Raw genomic sequence first — 17840 nt, 5'->3', positions numbered from 1 at the left:
CCGCAGCTTCGCCCGCGTGGATTGGTCAGATCCCCTGCAGCATCAGGATTGAGGAGTTGGACTACAATTTTTTTATGAAACAATGTCGCAAAGTTCCTCTATAAATTAAAAAAGAAATGACGCAAATCGGTTCAGAAATCTCGGAGATATCGGTGTACATAGGTAGAAAACACAACTCCCTTTTTGAAAGTCGGTTAAAAAAGTAGCCTATGTTACTCCCTGGTCAATTCTCTACTTCTCTGTGAAAATCCCGTCAAAATCGGTTCAGACGTTCCCAAGATTAGCCTTTTCAAACAGACAGACAGACAGACAGACAAAAATTTTAAAAACGTGTGATTCAGTTATAGTATCGTTCAAATAACCATATGACCTTAATATGCGGTAGTTATTTCGAAATTACAGACAGACACTCCAATTTTATTTATTAGTATAGATATACACTTGTTTATTCTTTTTCCTGTGTTGCATTTTGCAAGTGATTATTTATTCTCTCAAATTACCAGTCTGCGTGCGTAGAGATTATTAACATGTCTCGCTATAATATATTCCACCCTTTGTGTCGTGTCCAGGAGGCTTGCGTGTGCATGCCACTGCATTTCTCGATGGTCAGTGAAATATTGTTCTTTGTTTGAACCGACTACCCATATATATTTCATTTTCTGAATACATAAAAGAACAAGTGTAAATTAAAAATTTATAACACCCCCGACGATCCAAAGTATCTGAGTTTTCCAAAACATCATTTTCAAATAAATAATTATGTATTTAAGCAACGTCCATCTTGACAGCTTGACATTTGTCTATTGACATAATATTATGAACCTAGCGGTTATCTAACCTTCTTTTCTACAAGAAAACTAGAAAAGAGCTGATAACTCTTAAACGGCTGAACCAATTTTTTTAGATTATAGCTAAGAACACTCTCGATCAAGCCACCTTTCAAACAAAAAAAACTAAATTAAAATCGGTTCATTCGTTCAGGCGCTACGATGCCACAGACAGATACACAGATACACAGATACACAGATACACAGACACACAGATACACACGTCAAACTTATAACACCCCTCTTTTTGGGTCGGGGGTTAAAAAGGTGACTGACTGCATGATTGATTAACTGACTGTTCTAACAACGCACAAGTCAAACTACTGCACGGATCGGGCTGAAAGGCATGCAGATAGCTATTATGATGAAGATATCCGCTAAGAAAGGATTTTTGAAAATTCAACCGATAAAATAGGATTGGTTAAGTGGATGGGTCTATAGGAATCCCACGGCAACTCTTTGATTTTCCGGGATAAAAAGAAGCCTATGTTCGTCCTCGGAATATAAGCTAACCCTTTACCAAACGTCAGAATCGGTTACACTGTTGGGCCGTGAAAAGGTAGCAGACAGACAGAGAGATACACTTTCGCATTTATGATATTAGTATGGATTAAATACAAGTTCAAGCTTTAAGTTTTTTAAGTTTTTATCACCATGTTATTTATTATTGCTATCATAATTATTGTTTTATTATTATTAATTATTATCTTCTCTGTGTATAAAGTCCATAATAATATCTGTGACTTTTTTAATAATTAAAAATGACAATATGGTATTCGGTAGGCCGAATAGTTCAGAGTATTATTTATTAAACAAAGTGGCCAAATAGGCCCAATAACGAATAGTAACCCAGTATTCATCGAATCTCTAGTAAGAACACCAAAGCAGCTTAGGTATGTAGAGGGGTCTCTCCGTCACTCGCTCCATACAAACGTGGTTCGTCTCTCATTGGAATACTGACCATTCATACTCAATGGAATTTTGTAGAAACGTTCCGGGAACTAATATCTATGCCTGTGGTTTTCCAGATATCCGTTAAAATATTCGGGTTCAAAGTTACGCGGTCTTAAAAATTCACATACAAATCTTTGAGCCCCTGTATTTTAAAACTACATATTTTTAGAAAAATCTAAAACACCACAGGCACAGATATTAGTTTCTAGAATATGTCTGCATTTCATGGACTTTGGTTGCTTAATATTCAAATGAAATTGGGGCTACGATTGTATGGAGTAAGTGACGGAGAGAGCCCTGTTAAAATTGAACCCAAGACTTCTAGTGAAATCTAGTAATATCACTACTACGATTGTTGAATTATCACCTAAAGCTCATAAATAACGTAGACCGTATCATATAACTGTAGATTTTTATCTATTCTTAAAATGTCATAAAAGTGTAATTTTATGGAAAAAAACGTGTTATGTAATTGACATTTAAACAGACATAAACTCAGAATAAAAATGTCATAAACAACCGAACATCTCAATAGTAACTTAATATACTTGTCACCTTAACCTAGTTTACATAAAATATTTAGGTATTACAATTTTATAACAGTTTTTATGTAAAATTTTGTCTAACGTCGGATTGCTATGTCCGCCATGATTTTAAACCCCCGACCCAAAAAGAGGGGTGTTATAAGTTTGACGTGTGTATCTGTGTATCTGTCTGTGGCATCGTAGCTCCTAAAGTAATGAACCGATTTTAATTTAGCTTTTTTTGTTTGAAAGATGGCTTGGCTTGATCGAGAGTGTTCTTAGCTATAATCCAAGAAAATCGATTCAGCCGTTTGAAAGTTATCAGCTCTTTTCTAGTTACTGTAACCTTCACTTGTCGGGGGTGTTATAAATTTTTAATTTACACTTGTAGACTAATAAACATCAGTAGTACGTTGTGTCACCAATAGAATAAGAACCATTTCACCACGGATCCCCAAAGCTACTGATGACAAGATAAACAGTTGTATTAGTGCCCTATTGTGGTCATAACCCGACGGAAATATCAGTGTAACCTCTTGGTTACATAAAAGTTACATAACGGTTATAAGTTGGTCACCAGAACAAGTATTGTATTTTGCTTATTGTATTATAACTATCTATACCTACTCTATAGCTTCTTAAGCTCAACGCACACTTAGGGGCCATCTATAAATGACGTCACACGAATTTTTGACCTCCTCCCCCGTCCTTGTCACAGCTGGTCACATATTTTTGAGATCCCCAAATAGGTGATTATTCAAAAGCATTAGAAAGATGTCTTCTGAATTTTCTTTTTATTTACGGCTTACGAAAAATATAAAAATAATTATATCTACTTAAAAAATCAAATCATTGAAAAGCGCAACCGCCGAGTTTCTTGTTGGTTCTTCTCGGCAGGAAACTCATTCCGAACCGAAACCAGTGGTAGATACTTAGATGCATTTGACGATTTTTTTTTATTCACCATAGGCAAGCGCTTGACCGCAATCACACCTGATGGAAAGTGATGATGTGGTCTAAGATGGGACGCGTTTACCTAGAAGGTGCCTATTCACTCTTGTTTTAAAGATTTAAATTTTTTTTAAAGATTCAAAAGTACTTTTATTTTTTTATAATACAAAATTGAAATTACTTAATTATTATTATAAGTTAAATTTACGTCACTCTTTTGTTTTATTTCCGCCATATTGGATCTTTCATTACGTTATAATAGCCAGAGATTTGAATCTAGAACATCAACAGGTCACCACGTTCCATCTAGATTGCATTATCACTCACCATCAGGTGGTATCGTGATCAAGCGAATTCAGATCAGGATATTATTTAACACTAAGCAAAGTTATATAATAGTCTAGCACGATTCAATAAGTGTTTGACAAAAAGTAATATATGCGTTTCGAAGGGGAGAATGTATAGGTAAGTAACTACTTTACAATACTAACATATTAGTTTGCCAAGCTACTGGACCAAGCTACTGGACTACGCTTATTTGGAGGGGAAAGGAGAATATTAGTCATAGCATGGCATCTTTAAAAAAATGGGTCCTTTAACTATTGGATTATATTTTTCTTATTCCATGACAAGTTAACTCTTAATTACTGTGATCTCATCTTATAGTATAGAAATAGAAAGATTTTTTGTTCAAATAAACTTTAACAAGTGCTTTTGAATCGTCAAAGTATACCACTAGTTTGGATTGCCTTTCCTACCGAAAATAACCAGCAAGAGCAAAGACCTGTTCGATTGTACTGCGAATCATCAATGCCCAGTGCAATCCCTTGGATCTAGAAAGCTGAAATTTTGTACATAGGTTCCCTTTATAATGTAGACAAGGAATAAGGCTCAACTTTTCAAAATTCCACAGTATAAGCAACAAAAGATTTATATTTCCGATGATCGAAGTCACGAGCGTTAGCTAGTCCATTAATTTTATTTATTTTCTTCTACCTACTAATATTATTCATTTTTATTAAATAAGCCAACCTATTCGTTTTATTATTTTATGTTATGTCTTTAAATAAACTAGCACAAAGCCAATAAGTAGCACCTATTTGTTGTTTTAAATTGTTTCTTCGCTCAATGACAAAGAGTCTATGTCTTCTCTTACGCGTGTTGCTTGTTGATTTATTTTAAGTTTATTTGCTGACCTCCTTCAGTCTATTATTATATGCAGTTATTTACATAAGAATATATTGATTATTTTATTCGAATTTGACCTCTATAACACATAGTCATAAGGTGCAATCTTTAAAAATATACTATTCGAAATTAAACTTTAGTATTTAAAAAATAGAGGTCATTTCGATTTAGTTTTATGTAAGAACTAATCAATATCGATTTTATAATTAATGATTCTAATATTTTTTGCATTAAGGTTAAAACTGTTTATACAAGGTGTTAAAGAATGTCCATAAAATGCCAGCAAGCCGAGGTTAAGACCGAAGAGGATTTGAATAATTTTTTTAACCCCTTAGGCGACAACCCTACGAACAGCTGATCGCGGAAATAAACTCCTTAAAACTTTTTCATCTCATTAACTCGGAAAGGCTTTCTTTAAGAGACTATCTATACCTACTCTATAGCTTCTTAACAGGGCTCTCTCCGTCACTCGCTCCATACAAACGTAGTTCCAATTTCATTTGAATATTAAGCAACCAAAGCCAATAAAATTTTGCAGACATATTCTAGAAACTAATATCTGTGCCTCATATTATGGTTATTTGAACGATACCATAACTGAATCACACGTTTTTAAATTTTTTGTCTGTCTGTCTGTTTGAACGGGCTAATCTTCAGAACAGCTGAACCGATTTTGACGGGATTTTCACAGACAAGTAGAGGATTGACCAGGGAGTAACATTGGCTACTTTTTTAACCGACTTTCAAAAAGGGAGTTGTGTTTTTCTACCTATGTACACCGAAATCTCCAAGATTTCTGATTTGGTACTAAGAACATAGGTATCTACTTCACTCATCTCATTACTCATGATATATGATTTATCAAAAACGTTGTATTTGGTGGGGTGGTTAGCTAAAGGTACTCTTCTCGTTCAAAGAGGAGACGCGTACTCAGTAGTGGGCCGGTGATGGTTGAAATGATGATGATAATGACTATTCTTAACTACGTGCACGCAATTGTATATTTAAGCGAATACACAGACAATTATTGTTAAAAAAACCATAGTTGGGTCCATTTATAAACTGTTGCTAAGCGATTAGCGACTTTATCACAAAGGAAAAAGGTTTAATTTTCTTTATTTCTTCACTGTGTAGGTGAGTGGGCTAACTGCAAGGCCGTTTTGTATTTGCGAGTGACGAAAAACTATTAGAAGTGTCAAATTACAAATAAAATAGTTATTTGAAATCTGAGTGTCTGGGTTAGTTTGACATAGTGTTAGGAATGTCAAGAACATGACACCAAAAACAGTGCTTAGAAATTGTAAATCAATTTAAATGCCAAAGTGTGTCTGTCTGCTAGTTTTTCACGGTATATGGTAGCTTTGGTATAGAGTCAACTAACATCAGTCTAAATCACATCACACTTCACACTAATATTATAAAGGCGAAAGTTTGTATGTGTGTGTGTGTGTGTGTGTGTGTATGTTTGTTACTCCTTCACGCAAAAACTACTGCACGGATTTGGCTGAAATTCGGAATGGAGATAGATAATATCCTGGATTAGCACATAGGCTACTTTTTATCCTGGAAAACTAAAGAGTTCTCACGGGATTTCGAAAAACCTAAATTCACGCGGACGAAGTCGCGGGCGTCAGCTAGTATAATAATAAAAGCGAATGCCTCGCTTCACACGGGTACCTTATCACAATTTTCTAAGGGACCTCTATTTTTTTTTTGAAAAAAATATATGTACTTATAGCTTTTGTTACTCAGAAATAATGTAGTTTTCTACTGGTGAAAAAATTTTCAAAATCGCCTCTTTATAATATTATGGTGAATAACTAACTAAGTAGTAGGGGTGTAAGCTAACTCTGTACCCATCAAAATCGGTTAAACTGTTGGGCCGTGAAAAGCTAGCAGAAGGACAGACAGACAGACAGATAATATTAGTATGGATTAATTTTAAGTAAGTACTTTTTTCATATTTATTTTCTAAACGTACTTTTTATGAACGGTTTTGGTTATTAGACTTCAACGCGCTTCAAGCTACTCGTTTATTATCATGACAAATTCATAAATTAATCTAAATATTATGTAAAAGGAAAAGGTGACTGATTGACTGATGTATCGATGCACAGCTCATTACTACTAGACGGATTGTGCTGTGCAATATAGCTATTCTGACGTTGAGACCCGCTATGAAAGGGTTTTTGAAAATTCAACCCCTAAGGGCGGTAAATCCTATTTGTTTATGTAGGTAGTCCACGCGGACCAAGTCGTGAGGACAAGCTAGTTTAAAATACTTTCTGGTCTGGTGGAAGGCTTCGGCCGTGGCTAGTTACCACCCTTCTGGCAAAGCCGTGCCGCCACGCGATTTAGCGTTCCGGTACGATGCCGCGTAGAAACCAAAGGCGTATGGGTTTAATCAAAACTGGCACACCCCTTCCAGGTTAGCCCGCTTCCATCTTAGACTGCATCATCACTTACCATCAGGTGAGATTGCAGTCAAGAGCTAACTTGTATCTGAATAAAAATAATTGTAAGCTTTTATATCAATCCCGTCTATACATTTTGAACTCTTCTTGTATAGAGCGTTCATGACATCTTGAGCAAGTGACCTTTATATCAACCGATGACATTATCCGAAAGAAATAAAAAACAAATTTAGATGCGCTTGGATCCGTATAAGGTAAAATGTTGTTCATGTTCGCCATTTTGAATGTCACCTAACCATAATTTAGTTTTGAATCAATTTTACGATTATTTTATTAGCCCCCGACCCAAAAAGAGGGGTGTTATAAGTTTGACATGTGTATCTTCTATATGTGTATCTGTGTATCTGTCTGTGGCATCGTAGCTCCTAAACGAATGAACCAATTTTGATTTAGTTTTTTTTTGTTTGAAAGGTTGCTTGATCGAGAGTGTTCTTAGCTATAATAAAAAAACGGTTCAGCCGTTTGGAAATTATCAGCTCTTTTCTAGCTTTCTTATAGAGGTTTTTATGCCGGGGTTTTTTTAAATTTTGAGTTATTGATCTCCGCTTTTGGAAGAGAACACTTCTTTAGACGTGATGAGCAGAAATTCAAAATTCAAAATATTTTATTCAATTAAACTTTTACGAATACATACTTTTGAATCGTCAAGTGCATCTACCACTGGTTCGGAATGACTTTCCTACCGAGAAGAACCAGCAAGAAACTCGGCGGTTGCTCGTTTCAAAGATTTGATATACAATATTATGCTGTGTATAAAAGTAATTGAAATAGCGCATTGCTGGAGCGAGCTGCAGGTCAAATCCACACTCTTTCATCATTTACTCGTACATAATCTTCAATTGTATAGTATGCTTTTCTCAAGAGGCAAGTGTAAAGGTAGATCTAAAATTGATTGCGGAATTTTGTTATAAAAGATTATACCCATTCCCACAAATGACTTTTGGACCTTGGCCAAACCCTTTTTATACTGAACAAGTTTTAATAAAAGTGAAAATCATCTAAGCAAGAACTAAAAATAAAAACATCGATATTGCAATTTAATAATTTCAGCAGCCCAATTAATCGGCGGAACCATCGACAGGTGGCGAGTCGAATCGAGTCGATTAATTCGATTATTTACCGATTTTATCGATATCGATGTTACGTCACCAGCTACTGCTGAGTGGAAGACACGCTTTTACCATTTTATTTATTCTCTATAGTCAATGTGTTTGGTTCCGTACGCGAAAAGCGTCCGTCTGTCGGTCTGCAGTTTTTAACCCCCGACCCAAAAAGAGGGGTGTTATAAGTTTGACGTGTGTATCTGTCTATGGCATCGTAGCTCCTAAACTAATGAACCGATTTTAATTTAGTTTTTTTTTTGTTTGAAAGGTGGCTTGATCGAGAGTGTTCTTAGCTATAATCCAAGAAAATCGGTTCAGCCGTTTGAAAGTTATCAGCTCTTTTCTAGTTACTGTAACCTTCACTTGTCGGGGTGTTATAAATTTTTTATTTACACTTCTATAATGTCTTTGTTTGTATGATGATCAACCCATTGCCGGCCCACTACTGAGTACGGGTCTCTTCTCAGAGTGAGACGGGTTTAGGCCATAGTCTGCCACGCTGGCCCAATGCGGATTGGCAGACTTCACACACCTTTGCGAACATGGAAGACTCTCAGGCATGCAGGTTTCCTCACGATGTTTTCCTTCACCGTTAAAGCAAGTGATATTCAATTGCTTAAAACGCACATAACTGAAAAGTTAGTGGTGCGTGCCCGGGATCGAACCCCCGACCTCCGATTAGGAGCCGGACATTCTAACCACTAGGCTATCACAGCTATTATTATATTTGTTTGTATATATCATAACTAGACTAACGCGACTTCGTCCGCGTGGATTTAGGTTTTTAAAGATCCCATGGAAACTGTCTGATTTTCCGGGATAAAAAGTTGCTGATAAACTGTTGGACCGTGAAAAGGTAGCAGACAGACAGATAGACACGCTTTCACATTTATAATATTAGTATGGATGTATGTTTCAAAAAAACACTGTGAATTTTAGTCAAAACCTTACTCCAACCAAGGATAATCAAAAAATCTACAGAAAAAAATTACACGATAATAGAACGAAATATTGCTAGGACTAGTTTTATTGATTAATATTTAATACATAATAATATATAATTTATTATACATTTATCGTATAATTTAATGACGTGTTATATTTCATTTATACATAATAATTAATATATAGTTGTTTCACTCACTAAACTTGTTTAATACGGAAACAATAATATATTGGTATCATATTTCATTAGCGAAACACATTCGATATTAAATAATAATGATAAAATATTAATATATTAAAATTTTATGTATGGGGATGGCCTAGTAATCAAAAATTTTAATTTATTTTTAGGGTTCCGTACAGGAATGGTGCCAACGGGACCCAATTCCTTCGCTGTCCATCCGTTTATCTGTCTGTCAGCGGTCTGTATCTCATAAACCGTAAAAGGTAGAGAGTTGAGATTTTCAATGTATATTTATATTGCCGCTAGGTCACAGCAAATAATAAAAAAACCAAGATGGCGAATTTGGAATGCCAGAATTGTAAACTAAGAATTAAGAAAAAGCGGTCAAGTGCGTAACGGACTCGCACTCAAAGGGTTCCGTACCTACCATCGTAAAAGAAATAACACTTTCTTTGTAACAATAAATTCACGGTTTTCAGATTTTTCGCTTTAGGTACTTACTTGTACTATAAGACATTACTTACTCCAACATTTCATAATTCTAGGTTTTCATTCCCTTGACGGGTCTTGAGAGACAACGAAGTGATCTTATGCGGGTCCTTTTTTCTAGATATAAGTACGGAACCCTAAAAATGTGAATCCTTCACAAATGATCTATGTAAAAAAAAAGAAAAAAAAGCTTACCGTCTCTCCTTTCCAGTATCACAGTTGAAATTTCCAAAAAAACGAAAAAATCCCAAAAATCAGTTCATTTAATTTCTCACTAAGTTCTCACTTTCACTTCACATAGTTGTCTCTAGAACACTAAAATCACTAAATTCACTAAAACTACTAACCCAAAAACACTAAAACTAGTTACTAGCCCAAATAATAATCGTAATAGTAGAAAATAACGTAAATGACTATAGCATAAAAAACGAATTTCAGATATAAGTACAAAAAGTCCTTGAAATTTTTCAAAAATTTGGCCAAAAAACTCGTATTCTGCTTTTCGATTTCTTGCATTTATAAAAGTTTTTTTAGTTTAGTTCTGTAATAGAAATGTAAAGAAAATATAGTAAATACTAAATACCTATTATTATTTAAAAAAATAGTTTGCGTGTTTGTTTGTGCGAGTATATTGCAAAAACCACTGAATCGATGGATTTTTGATGGATGGAACTTTTTGATTTTCCGAAATGAAAAGTATTTTTTTAAAGCAAAGTTTTTTTTTAAATTATGAATTCAAAAAAAACTGCTTTCTACAATCGAGATCAGGTATTTTTTTGTTCAGATATAGGTCGAAGTTTTTGGATGAGCTCAGGATATAATATGTACTAGCTGACGCCCGCGTCTTCGTCCGCGTGGATTTAGGTTTTTCGAAATCCCGTGGGAACTCTTTGGTTTTCCAGGATAAAAAGTAGCCTATGTGCTAATCCAGGATATTATCTATCTCCATTCCGAATTTCAGCCAAATCCCTCCAGTAGTATTTGCGTGAAGGAGTAACAAACATACACACACACATACATTCAAACTTTCGCCTTTATAATATTAGTGTGATAGTGCATGATAGGTCGGGTCGACACGTCAATTGGAGTGGGGACGCGCGGGTGTGCGGGGCGTCCCCTGCCTCAATTCCCGATTGCCATGTCGATCTGTCGCGCACTATACATATATCCTAAGCTCTTCTAAAAACCTCAAATTTGTGTAGTCAGGAAGTTATGTTAGTAATTGGAAATCGTTAAAACCTGTTTAACCGACTTGAAATATTGGGCAATTAATCCATTAAACTATAGAACAAGCTTCCGAAAAGGTCATTTGCAATCTATTATTTAATACTAGGTAATATAAAATTCTATTAAGGCACTTGTCCCACCGCCGACGAGAAAGCGATGCTATATTGGCTATTTCCTCGCTCAAGAAATGTACAATCGATGTATGATTCCATGTCAATAATAAAGATAAATATAAGTATTAATAGATTATCGCTGACTGTGAGAATTCTCTTTCCACTAGTTTGTTACAGTGACAAGTGTAAATTAAAAATTTATAACACCCCCGACATAGTAACTAGAAAAGAGCTGATTACTTTCAAACGGATGAACCGATTTTCTTGGATTATAGCTAAGAACACTCTCGATCGGCTTCACCTTTTAAACAAAAAAACTAAATTAAAATCGGTTCATTAGTTTAGGAGCTACGATGCCACAGACAGATATACAGATACACAGATACACACGTCAAACTTATAACGCCCCTCTTTTTGGGTTGGGGGTTAAAAAGAGTTATCAAAGAAAAAGCTCGCTCAGCGACGTAGGTACTCTTGGCGATAGATTTTTGAAAAACCCTTTCTTAGCGGATGTCTACGTCATTATAGCTATCTGCATGCCAAACAGCCCGTCGAGTAGTTTGAGCTTGTTGATTGATCAGTCAGTCAGTCAGTCAACTTTCCCTTTACTTTTTTTTTTTTTTTTTTTTTTCTCGTCTGGCTTTTACAATGATTAGCCAATGTGAAGTTTGTAGTTATTTGTAACAAGTTAGTTAAACTATACAAGTATGGACCCCGTCTGTGCCGGCGCTCACCGACATACGCACGGCACCCCCTTAGAGCGCTTTCCAGTCAGTTTTAACAAAAAAAACACTCCAAAAAGTCACAACACGCGCGCCAGCAAACGCCACCACAGACGAAGTCCGTGACATTCTACCTTTACTTTACCAACTTTAGAAGATTAACAAAGTCAAAGTCAAAATCATTTATTCAAAGTAGATACAGTTATACTCCTTTCGAAATTGTTGAATTTGTACGATATAGTGGTGATAATTAATTCCGTAACTTAAAACTAGCTACGAGAGTTCCAAACGCGCCCAAGTCTGAGAAGACTAACTGCCATCGCTTCCTCACTACTCAAATTACAAAATATGCGAAACTGTGTTTGTTTGTTGGTTTATTGGTTTGTCCTTTTATCACGTTGGTTTCACCTTCGATCGCCAAAAATTATCAAAGACACGACTATAACTATAAAAAAATAACAGCTTAGCAACTCAATCGCCTAGTCTATAAGCGACAAAAGTCACAGGTCAAGGATTCGACTTATGACCTTTTAAATTAGACTACTTTTTCTTTGCAGAGTCAAGAGTTAACAACAACAGTTTAAAAGACTATTTTGAGGGTTCCGTACCTCAAAAGGAAAAACGGAACTCTTATAGGATCACTTTGTTGTCTGTCTGTCTGTCAAGAAACCTATAGGGTACTTCCCGTTGACCTAGATTCATGAAATTTGGCACGTAGGTAGGTCTTATAATACAAATACAGGAATAAATCTGAAAACCGCGAATTTGTGGTTATATCATGTACAAAAAATAAAATGTGTTTCAATTTTCAAAGTAAGATAACTATACCAAGTGGGGTATCATATGAAAGGTCTTTACCTGTACATCCTAAAACAGATTTTTATTTATTTTTATGTATAACAGTTTTTGATTTATCGTGCAACATGTTGGAAAAAATACCCGAGTACGGAACCCTCAGTGTGCATTGTTGAAAAAAAAAACTGGCCAAGTGCGAGTCAGACGACAGGCAGACAGACAGACATCAAAGTGATCCTACAAGGGTTCCGTTTTTCCTTTTGACCTCAAAAGGAAACCTAAAAACCCTAAAACAGACCTCTAAAAATAAAAGTACACAGTGGTATATCTTCTACGATGGTAGGGGACCCTACATGCGAGTTTGCAGTTGATTGGTTTTTAATGTATTCTTAGGCAAGCATATGTGAAGGGAATGAATTATAAAATATAGACACGTAAAGGCAGGTATGTCTGGATTGCTACCACGATTCACATTCTCTTTGCGATTGCTTGGGTCATTAGGTTTTATTTATTGCCTAGGCCCTAGGTACTAGTTTTATTGTTTACTAGCTTATCCCACAACTTTGTCCGCGTGGACGACACCAAAAAATCCTTATTTTACCTCCTTAGGGGGTTGAATTTTTAAAAAACCTTTTTTAGCGGATATCTACGTCATAATAGCTATCTGGTCCGTGCAGTAGTTTGAGCTGTGCTTGGATAGATCAGTCAGTCAGTCAGCTTTTCCTTTTATGTCTATAGACTAGCTGATAGCCGAGACTTCGTCCGCGTAGATGTAGGTTAGATATAGGTAGGAACAAAACGAATATGGCGGTCCCCTCTTATAATTATATCACAATGGATAATTTTATAAATGATTTATGAATAAAATTTAATAAAAAAAGAAATAAATAATAAAGCGCAAGGAACCGAAAAGCTGTAAAATACGATTAAATCAAAAAAAATCGAAGAATAAGTTGCAATTTTCGGTTATTATTAAGGAAAAAAACATAAATGTGAAAAACATTTATTTTAAAAGATTTTTATGGGAAATATGATGAATTTTCTATGGAATGAAAATTTTAACATATTTTCCAGAAGGAATAAAAACATTGTCTTTATGATGGTAAAAATACTAAAGAATTTACAACGATAACCATACCTATTGAAAGTTCATTAAAATTATCACAAAAGAATATATTATTAAACACTACCACAGACCTATCAATTTTCAAATTTAGTAAAATTGCAAATCAAAAAAATACATCAAAAATATTACCTAATTAACTTGTTAAAACAAGAAAAAGGTGTTTTCTTATTCAATTTCAACAATATTCACAAAGACATACCTATGAAATACCAAAAGTGAATCTATTTTGCACATACAGGCTATATATCCAAATCTTCTAACAGAAAAAATTCAACTTTTTGTTTTAAATGCAAAAAAACCAACCTTTAAATACATGAACACTAAAAAAGAAAGAAGTGCCTAAGAACCTAAGAATCTTTTACCTAAATATTTTGTAAAAAAACACAGAAAAAAGTGTTTCAGAATTTTCGTTAACGGAAACCACTAACAAGAAACATACCTATGAAATAATAAAAATATGAATCTATTTTGCTCCTATCTTACTATAGAAAAAAAAAACAAAAAATTCAACCTTTTTCATTTCAAATACAAAAAAAACCCCAACCTTTTTACATGAAAACTATAGAAAAGAAATACCTTAATTCACTTTTCCACTATTTCACAAAGTGAATAAGAACCTTTTACCTAATTATTTAAAAAAAAACACATCAAAATCGAACCTTTTCGTTTTAAAAACAAAAGAAAACCCAACCTTATTACATGAACACTAAAGAAAAGAAATATCTTAATTCACTTTTCCACTATTTCACAAAGTGCCTAAGAACCTAAGAACCTTTTACCTACCTAAAAAACTCCCTGTATATTTGTTAAGTTAATACTTAAATATTTAAAAAAAATATTATAGAAAAAAACACATAATAATTCAACCTTTTCGTTTTAAATATTAAAAAAACCAACCTTTTTACATGAACACTAAAGAAAAAAAATACCTTAATACACTTTTCCACTATTTCACAAAGTGTCAAAGAACCTAAGAACTACACTTTCGAACCGTTCAGCGCGCACTAGCGACGGCTTGTAGCTCGAGTAGGGGGGATAGGGTGACCATGAGGAAATGAAAGGAGTAGGTATATGTTCACGATATTAATGTTTAACTAGATGCGACGCTTTATAGTAACATGTTTCAACGAACATCGATGTCTACACTCCTGTCAATCGTAATCTGCCTAAACAGGGCTCTCTCCGTCATTTACTCCATACAATGGTAGTCCCAATTTCATTTAAATATTAAGCAACTAAAGTCCATGAAATTTTGCAGATGTATTCTAGAAACTAATATCTGTGCCTGCGGTGTTTTAGATTTTTCTAAAAATATCTAGTTTTAAAATTACAGGGGCTCAAATATTTGTATGTGAATTTTTAAAACTGCGTAACTTTAAAACCGAATATTTTAACGGAAATCTGGAAAACCACAGGCATAGATATTAGTTTCCGAAACGTTTCTACAAAATTGCATTGAGTACGATTGAGAGACGAACTACGTTTGTATGGAGCGAGTGACGGAGAGACCCCTCTTAAACGCAGTCCGTTTCTACGAATTTGATCCTCAGCAGGGGCAATATGGCAATTTATATTTTCGAAATTGTCTTTGGCTTGTAGAGAAGCTTCGGCCGTGGCTAGCTACAACCCTACCAGCAAAGCCGTACCACCCACCAAGCGATTTAGCGTTCCGGTACTATGCTGTGTAGAAACCAACCAGGGGTATATATTAAATGAAACTGCCATACCCCTCCCAAGTTAACCGACTTCCATCTTAAACTGCATCACCACTTACCATGAGTAAAATCGCAGTCAAGGACTAACTTGTATAAGAATAAAAATTAAAGATAAATTAGAACAGACTATAGGTAAGCAAAGCTACAGTGAATCACACTTAATATTATAAAGGCGAAAGTTTGTATGTGTGTGTGTGTGTGTGTGTGTGTGTGTGTGTGTATTAGAGGTGTCAAATATGGTTAGATTCCTATATCATAATATTAATGTTTGTTACAGAAAAATATTGAATATTTTTTACGTTAAAATATATTAACTATCAAAAAAAAAGCCGCAAGCAGAAACTTGCATGCAAACGATTTTCAACCTTATTGACATATTTCAGAAATCCACATATTAGCACTCTATGAATGATACTGAGCAAGAATATGACAAAATAACAACTTTCTCGTTACTGTCAATAAGGTCGAGAATCGCTTGCACCTGTTTTTCTGTTGCTTTCACCCCTAGCGAACCATTATACAGATTACCACCTTAAAAGCGACGTCTGGGAGGTGTCGGAGGAGGTTCTGTAGAAATATATTATATCACTTTAAAAAAACAAATAATAATTTTTTTTTTATTTTGTATTTTTATACTTAAATTATTTCTTTTCATTAATTTTTTTATAAGAATCATCAAAAAGAAGTGAGAACTCATCGCCGGCGCACTACTGAGCACGGGTCTCTATTTCAATAACACTCAAGTAATAAAAATAGTATGTACCTAACACCCAAACACAACAAAACAACAAATTACAAATACAAACAAAAACAACACAACAAACAAACAACATATACACAACACATATACAAATACACAACATATACAACATATATACAAATTTCAAAGGCACTTGTAAATCTTTACTTCAATAAGTACCTACAAGCTTCACAAAAATAAATAAAAGATTCTGTATTCCTTGTTAGCACCCTTCAGGTTCAGATACGGAACCCTAAAAAGCATGACAATAAAGAAATCCCGAAAGACGTATAGTATATGGTAATAATTTTACTCTAAATACCTAGGTACCTATCTATATCTACCTACCTATTTATGTAAAATTAAAAACAATTGGAATGATAAAGAAATGTCAAGAAGGTACAAAAAGTAGATAAGTTTACCCAGTTACCTATTTAAAAATCGTTTAAATAACAAGCTTTTATTTTAGCCTTCATCACGGCTAAAACTAATACAAAAATCCAATAACCCAAGCACGCCGGAGCTATAACAGACACTCGGTTCCTATGGCTACCTCCCAGTTCCATCATGAGACCCTGGATATAATCACTATGCCCACCCGGTTCCATCATGAGACCACACAAACACACACATTTCCAAAAAGACCAATACAATTTACGTACTTAACCTATAATAACAAACGCGCGAAATATATGAAGTAACTAACCTAATCTGTGATAAAATCAACTCCGATAACGAAATATGATATTATTTACATTCAGTATTACCCACAACCAAGTTCACAAATAAATAAATCTACTGTCCTGATTGAATAGCAAAATCGAAAGAATCTATTTGATAAGTAAAACTACCGAGGGGCAATATTCCAAACGAATAAAAAACTAACGCGTAGCGATTATCACGCATTTTATCGCGAATGAGTATGATATTCGCAACCATATTGATATCGTGTGACGTAGATCGGTAGACGGTCTATCTTTGGCAAACGCCTCGTGAAATTTAAAAGCAATTTCTAATAGAAAATGAATACATTTTCTATTAGAAATTGCTTTTAAATTTCACGAGGCTTTAAAAATTACTATATTTTGTATTAAATATGGGGTTTATTGAAAATCTAATATCCTGAATATTTTTTTATATTGAATATGTATTATAGATAAATTATTTTTTGACACCACTAGTGTGTATGTTTGTTACTCCTTCACGCAAAAACCACTGGACGGATTTGGCTGAAATTCAGAATGGAGATAGATAATATCCTGGATTAGCACATAGGCTACTTTTTATCCCGGAAAATCAAAGAGTTCCCACGGGATTTCAAAAAACCTAAATTCACGCGGGCGAAGTCGCGGGCATCGGCTAGTAATAAAGAGTTATCGCAAAGGTTATATTATTTTTACAAACGTCAAATGGATTACGTTGCGGGAATTGTTTGCGTTGCGTTGCGTTGGATAGGAGTGCGGACACCAATGTTCCTAGGAACATGTTTTTTAACCCCCGACCCAAAAAGAGTGGTGTTATAAGTTTGACGTGTGTATCTGGTATCTGTCTGTGGCATCGTAGCTCCTAAACTAATGAACCGATTTTAAATTAGTTTTTTTTTTGTTTGAAAGGTGGCTTGATCGAGAGTGATCATAGCTATAATTCAAGAAAATTGGTTCGGCCATTTGAAAGTTATCAGCTCTTTTCTAGTTACCTTCACTTGTCGGGAGTGTTATAAATTTTTAATTTACACTTGTTTCAAATGGTCTGCATCTGAAGCGA

At 34.7% G+C, this 17840-nt stretch overlaps 1 protein-coding gene across 14 annotated transcripts in view; it reads right to left on the bottom strand.

Annotated features, from left to right (window-relative positions):
• LOC123878953 (nucleolar protein dao-5) overlaps positions 1-17840 on the bottom strand; it is a 62569-nt gene that overhangs the window by 21951 nt on the left and 22778 nt on the right. For 2 of the 14 annotated variants that reach the window (XM_045926331.1, XM_045926346.1), the window contains exons 1-2: positions 14520-14624; positions 9835-10180 (exon numbers count right to left, since the gene is read on the bottom strand). The exons of 1 other annotated variant lie outside the window; for it this stretch is intronic. The gene's annotated coding sequence lies outside the window, so the exon portion shown is untranslated. Of the gene's footprint in view, positions 1-9834; positions 10181-14166; positions 14242-14313; positions 14395-14519; positions 14631-17840 lie in introns of those variants that run through there. 11 more of the 14 variants (XM_045926335.1, XM_045926338.1, XM_045926340.1 and 8 more) reach the window with 11 other exon arrangements.

Source organism: Maniola jurtina, chromosome 27 (assembly GCF_905333055.1).
Source record: "Maniola jurtina chromosome 27, ilManJurt1.1, whole genome shotgun sequence".
Taxonomy (NCBI): Eukaryota; Metazoa; Arthropoda; class Insecta; order Lepidoptera; family Nymphalidae; genus Maniola; species Maniola jurtina.
Note: the sequence above shows the minus strand (reverse complement) of the source record. Positions and strands in the feature narration are given on the sequence as shown.